Consider the following 7,149-nt stretch of genomic DNA (forward strand, 5'->3'; position numbering starts at 1 on the left):
AACCATCACTGGAGTCTCATATGCCTTGATGTTGACCAGCCAGCAGTGTGGGTGTTCAACTCAATAAAAGGAACCCACCCTGAAATTAGGCTGTAAGTGTTATGTATCAGAAAGTGTTTCTTATGGATATCCATGTAAATTTGAAAGCCTCGAGCTAACATCCGATACTCTTTTATGCAGTTGTGTAAAGAGATTATTGCTTGCTTATGGCAAGCTATGTGGAAGGTACGAACTATACAAGGCCCCAATCAAAGATGTGGCTGTACCAAATCAAACCGATGCAACTTCTTGTGGCTAGAGATGTCTTCTCCATGCAGAATATGTCCTGCAAAGCTACTTTGCATTACAACCTTTCATGACTAAGGTAACCATTTGGCAATGCATTCAGTCAGTTTTGGTTTTCTTTATACAAGACTTCTCACTATGTGGTCTTTCAAATTTTGCAGAGTGCTGTGGAGAACTACACATATGATTATTTGCAAAGATATCGGGAAACTCTAATACAACACCTTCTCACTATGTCGAACCCCAGAGAAGCTGAAGATAGCTGCTTGGACGACCGCACAATCGATATGACAATATGTGAGGAGCCACCACCACAACCCCTGCATCATACACAGTGGAACCACAATGGGCCGAGAGGGTCATACCAGCCAAAGATTAAAGGGTTGAGGATGCAGAAAGGCCAAACAAGGATATGCAAGGTGCTAGTGTACAAGCAGAGGGGCTTATGGAGGAGACAATGAAAGAGGCAAGTAGGCCAATGGAGGAGCCAAAAAAGCCCATGGAGGGAACCCTGGATGAGGCAAGCCAGTCTTAGGAGGAGCCCTAAAAGCAAGCAAGCATGGATGAGGAAAGCAGGCCTATGGATGAGGCAATCTGGCCAATGGAGGAGCCCCAAAAGGATATGGATGAGGCAAGCCGGCCAACGGAGGGTGAGGAAAAGACCTTGGAGGAAACCATGGAAGACAAGCGAACTGATGAGGCACAAAGAGCCATGGGGGAGACCCTTGATGAAGATGAGAACGATGACTACGATGACGAAGCAAAAGCAGAGGATAGCAACAATGACAACAACACTATAGAGACCCAGTATGGACCCTTGCTACGTGTTGATACGGTTGTTCCAGTAATGTATATTCAAGTATGGCAAAATATGTTCAGCTTCTAACTACTTATATGTACTTGTCAACTTTTGTAGCGGTTGATTATCTTGGACATCAATGGATTGCTGCTGATGTGCCTGCCTATGGCTATAACAGACACCTACGAGGATTTGCAAACATTTCGGATGGGTACTTGTCGAGTTGTGGTTCGTCCAGGAACAAAAAAAAATTATTCAGTTTCTTCTTCCGCGCTTTAGAATCCCGGGGAGGTCAACTAATAAAAATGTAATCTATCACGTGAGTTCAACATAAGGGTATTTAAAGTGCTTGAAACTTACAGAAATATATATACAGAAGGGCATTATTTTTTAAAATTTGAAAAAAACTTATAGATTTTAAAAGAAAAGGGTACATTATATTCTTAACAAAATTCACAGATAAGGGGTTTTACAAACATGTCTTGAATGAACGTGATATGGTAGTTTTACACATAGTGAACCCCCCGAGTTCAGAGTTGTCGTATGGTCTTCAATGCAACCGCAAAACTTGTTCCCACTAGTTAGAATAGTTTGCGTTGTATCCGGTGTTCATACGGGAGATTTTTCCTTTTTGTATGATCAGAGAAGATGCGTTACCATCGACGGCCACTACCACCCTAAAAAACCCAACTTACGTCTTTTGTACAACGATTCGATCAGCCAAATCGATGTACCCTTTGATGCAAATAATACACTACTGATTGATGATACTCTTGAAAAGGGAGACCTAAATCCACCAGGAACAACTATCTCACCACCCTCTTTTGAAGGGCATACCTTTGATTTTTACCTTAAGACATTTTGATTCCATACTTAAAGAAATTGTATCTCAGTCCATTGTTCACGGACGAGTTTGTACTTTCTAATGAATTAAAATGACTCTTCTATCATGTCTTTGTGTTGCCTTACATTGAGAGAGAGAGAGAGAGAGAGAGAGAGAGAGAGAGAGATGTGGCAATGGCTAAAGAAATATATTTCAAGAACACTTATATTCACAGACCACAATTGACAAATGAGCTCAAAAAAACTTCATGTATTGAAAGTCACTCGTATACACTTGGGTTCACAAGAATCTCTGTTACATTGACACTATTTCAACCCGACCATCCAACTCTTTGCACAAAATATATTTCTCCCTACTCCGCATCAGCTTACGACCAGCTAGGAAAAAGGAAAAATCTGAAAGGTCCCTGTCCATTGACTTTTCAATTATGTCGTGCCGCAACTGCAGAAGACTGCATAGCTCCCTTATTGTAACCACCAACATTAGGCCATGCTCTTTATCAAACACTTCCACATCCATAGCAGAATTATCTTCCAAACCTGCAGAAACCTGGTCCATAGGAATGTACTTACCTCTGAGCATTTGTGATCACATATACCAAAAGGAGACTAACAGTGATTGGCTTGCAATCATGTTCTTGACAACTAGAGTGTCAAGCGCGACCTCACACCATATGCCAATCTCTTCCTTTACATAACATCCTCTGTCAAGAAGTTTGTCATAGGATGAATGTTGAAATGACTTGCACATGAACATAGTTTTCATAACATGTATATTGTAGTTATGAAACAACTCTATGGACAGTGCAGCAGGGCAAAAGTTTGCAATTCTAACCAGTTTGGTGGGAATAGAGCTATGTAGAGACCTCTGTATATCCTTGTAGAGCTTACTTCGCATTGCCTCCACCATTGTTCCCTCAGGAACTGGCCAGTCCACAGTGTTCCAGTCGGTTGGTAGAGGCACTTTCACCAACATGCCATTCTTATTCCCTGGGCAGAGTTGGTAGAAGTGGTCATAGAAAAATATTCCTTCATCAGCGAGGCTTTTGCTGGTTCTCCCTGAATACTGTAGAGAACCAATGTGGGCATGAATGACAAGGAAGAGGCCTATTATGCACTCCACAGGCTCCCATTGCTCATAAGAAGAGGGATAAAAATCTGCAAAATATATAACAAGAGTAAAACTAAGAGTATCAATAAGTGAAAATGCCAAATCTAATGTAGTTGAGATGTGAAGAATGGAGCCATTGCTCATAAGAAGAGGGATAAACGTGGCAAAATATATAACAAAAGTTAAACTTAGAGTATCAATAAGTGAAATGACAAATCAAATGCAGTTGAGATGTGAAGAATACTTACAATTACAATGTGGTTGATGTATATCTGACACATTTCCACCGTTTGCTATCACGTCTGGATGGGTAAATACATGCTGAACAAGAACTTCCTTTACAGATCTTTTGCCGATTTCAACTTTGAAATCCAACACTCTGGCCTTCCATGCTGAGTGGTAAACATTGATAGCACTAGACCTCTTGGCTCTTCTTGGTTGCATTAGGACCCATGAACCTTTGTGTATCCTTTGTCCAACCCATTGGTTCTCTGCACTTATTGAATTTGATATTGTAATTGATGATATGCTACTACGTGGCCTTCTAAGCAAAGTGCAGGTGTTGCTAGTTGGTGTGAGAGACCATAAACACATAGAGCTTCGTGGGCGGGAAGACGTGGAAGCCATAGCTCTGAGAGAAAAGCTTTAGTGGAGGGAGATTCACTTAGAAAGTATCATAATGGAGGGAAAGTGTTTTACAATTCCAATATCTTGTGTGGGCTTAATGGCCACCCTCCAGTACGTTAATGACCATAAGTGAATATCAGCAGTAGGACCACACATGCACCTAATAGCTCGGTAAAAGCAAAGAAGTTATGATGCCACAATCCTAGATTCGTGAAAGTTTTTAAATTATTTTCCTATTTCTTGAGTCTTTCCACATATTTTCCTACGTAACATAGCCCTAAAGCTCATTGGACTCGCTCTATTTTCTCTCTCTTTCATATGGCCCTCTAAATGACCTCCAAATTTTCCTAATGCGTGCATTCTGGCAAGCTGAAATTGCTTTGGAGGAACCATGTTCCCAATATAGGTAGGGAGCCTTTCTTTTCCCCTTCGCTCGATAGCACAAGAGTATACATTAAGAGATACTCGCTGATGAAATCAATGGCCAACTAAATTCATGGAGCCTTGCTCGGTGCATCGTAGGGTATTTCATATTCAACAGCGTTACAAGAAAATTAATCCTAGTGATTGGAAATCTTGTTGAATAATATACCGCATTGAAAGGGTAAAACTATTGCCAGTAAAGATAAAAACAAAGCGTACATGCACAAGAATGCTTTGCATATGCTCATTGTCAAGTACCTCTAAAAACTCGTCGGATCACTCTAGCCAACAATGAGTTGATCATGTCGTGTATGATTGCATCGAGGACAGACAACTACCTAGGAGCCATGACCTGGTAGAGAGAAAGATGCATGTTGGCTGCTTGTATTTCCATCATTGTTCGGTCTTGATGTATACCGTTCTTTTTCAAATAACAGGTCGTGCCTGAATTGCCTTTGTTGCTAGGAAACCTTGCCGCATTGTCGTGACCAAAACCCACTTTGGTCTTGTCAAGGTTTACGGGATGCCATTGAGCCTTGCTCGGATAAGTTTTCCTTACTGTTACCATATACATGTGGTAGTGATGTGTGTGAACACACTTAGTACCATCGGGGCATTTTTTCCCTCTCTAGGAGGTTTTTTCCCCCGTGCATTATATATACGCCCATCACTCTAGGGCTAACTTATCTTTCAATTGCACACTAAGTAAAACACTCTCTGTTGTGTGCCTTGATCTTCATTTATCTTCTACAAGCTACATGTGTTTTCCTTTAACACTAATTCCAACGATTGGTATCAAAGTAGGTTGCATCCTCCCGGGTTTATACGCTAATAGCTCCAGCACGTGCCAGCTCACTTTCTTTGATTTCAGTGAGCTTTGGTGAGAGTTTGCAGGTTGAATAAAATTTTGGGTAAGCTCAAATTTCTTAGTCTGCTTAGATTTCTATACTAGAGATAGTAATGTAAGCTCATAGGACATTTACGACACTATGTTGCCTCTTTTCAATGGTGGAAGTTCGAATGTAAATTCCAATGAGGCAAATGTACAACCTATGGGGGTTTCCAAAAATGTTACAGATCATCCTGTACTGATGCAGGTGTACATGATGTACTTGATGAGGAAAGGGCTGAAAATGAGCAGCCTAGAGGTATGCCCAAATGGCTGGTGCATACATCGCGTGACAGTAAATTGGATGCACCTTTGTCTAGTCGCACTCGTTCAGGCTCTTGCCATGCATCTTATGCATCAGATTGTTATGCTTTGGTTGTGTCTAGCTCACATGATATTGAGGAACCTCTATCTCTTGATGAAGCAAAAAATTCAAAAAATTGGATGGCTACCATGCAATCAGAGTATGATGCACTTATCGAAAATGACACGTGGACTTTATGTGATTTGCCTCTTGGAAAAAAGGCCATTGGTACAAAGTGGGTTCATAAGTCAAAACACAAGCTGGATGGTGAGATTGATTGCTATAAGGCTCAACTTGTTGAGAAGGGTTATGCACAGCAAAAAGGCATAGATTATGAAGAGACGTTTTCTCCCACTTGTGGTATGACTTTTGTGTGTTTTCCATGTGCATTGGCAACTCATTTTGGTTGGGATGTACATCAATCAGACAATGTTGCTGCTTTCTTGAATGGTGACATATTTGCAACCTTGCGGTTTTGTCAAGAAAGGACAAGAGGATAAGGTGTGCAAATGTAACAAAGTTGTGTATGGGTTGAAGCAATCTCCTCGTGCTTGGCATGAGAAGGCTAACATTCCTTTGGTCAAACGACTCTTTTGTAACAGTCCAACAAAAAGAACATTGCATGGAAAGCGTGAGGGTGATGTACTTCTCATTGTGGTTCTTTATGTAGATGATTTGTTGATCATTGGACCAAATGAGAGACATATTGCTGAATTTAAGGCTGATTTGAAAGTTACTTTGGGGTTGTTGCGTTGACTTGAGGATTGCAAACCTATTGCCATTCCCATGGAAACTGGTTTGAAATTGAGTCTTCATGGTGCTAGTGATCTTGCAGATGTCACTATTTACCAAACTATTGTTGGATGCCTCATTTATGTATGCAACACGAGGTCAATTATTCAGTTTGGAGTCTCACATGTCATTAGATTTATGCATATCCCAAGGTCTAAGATTGGTAGGCTGTCAAGAGGATTTTTTGCTACATGAATGGCACTTTACATCCTGGCTTATTTTATCCCAAGGGGGAATCATTGCCACCAGACTTACATTCTTTATCAAACTCCGATTCGGCTGGTTGTTTTGACACACGAGTGTCCACAAGTGGTTTTTGTTTCATGCTTGGCAGCTCATGCATATCATGGTTGAGCAAGAAGAAACCTACTATGTACACTTCCAGTTGTGAGTCTGAGTACAGGGCAGTCTTCACAGCTATGGTTGAGTGTGTATGGCTGAGACACCTTATGGCTGATTTGGGTGTTGGACAGAACAATGCAAACACTATCTACACTGACAGTCAAAGCGCATTGGCATTTGTGAGTGAGGAACCCAATTTTTCATGCTTGCAAAAAGCACATTGAGGTGCATTACCACTATGTCAGGGAGAGGCACTCAGCAGGAGAGATTAGCTTGGCTTATGTGCCAACACAGGACAAACTTGTAGATCTTTTCACAAAGGTACTATCTCGTAAGAAGTTTGAAGCTTTCTGTAAAGCTTTGGGCTTACTCCACTTTGTGGATTGATCATGTCCTCAGGGCATGGCACTTCCCTTGGGCCTTTACTCTATGTACTAGCTCTCATTCACCGCATCACTCCAGGGGGGATTTGTTACCATATACATGTGGTAGTGATGTGTGTAAACACACGTAGTACCGTCGGGGCATTTTTTCCCTCTCTAGGAGTTTTCTTCCCCCGTGCATTGTATATACGCACATCACTATAGGGCTAACTTATTTTTTCATTTCACGCTAAGTAATACACTCTCTGTTGTGTGCCTTGATCTTACTTCATCTTCTCCAAGGTGTGGATGTTTTCCTACAACCCTAATTCCAACACTTACAAGTCACAAGCCATACCCGACTTGACCTTA

This window comes from Adiantum capillus-veneris, chromosome 7, assembly GCF_014529385.1.
Source record: "Adiantum capillus-veneris isolate H3 chromosome 7, ASM1452938v2, whole genome shotgun sequence".
Lineage (NCBI taxonomy): Eukaryota > Viridiplantae > Streptophyta > Polypodiopsida > Polypodiales > Pteridaceae > Adiantum > Adiantum capillus-veneris.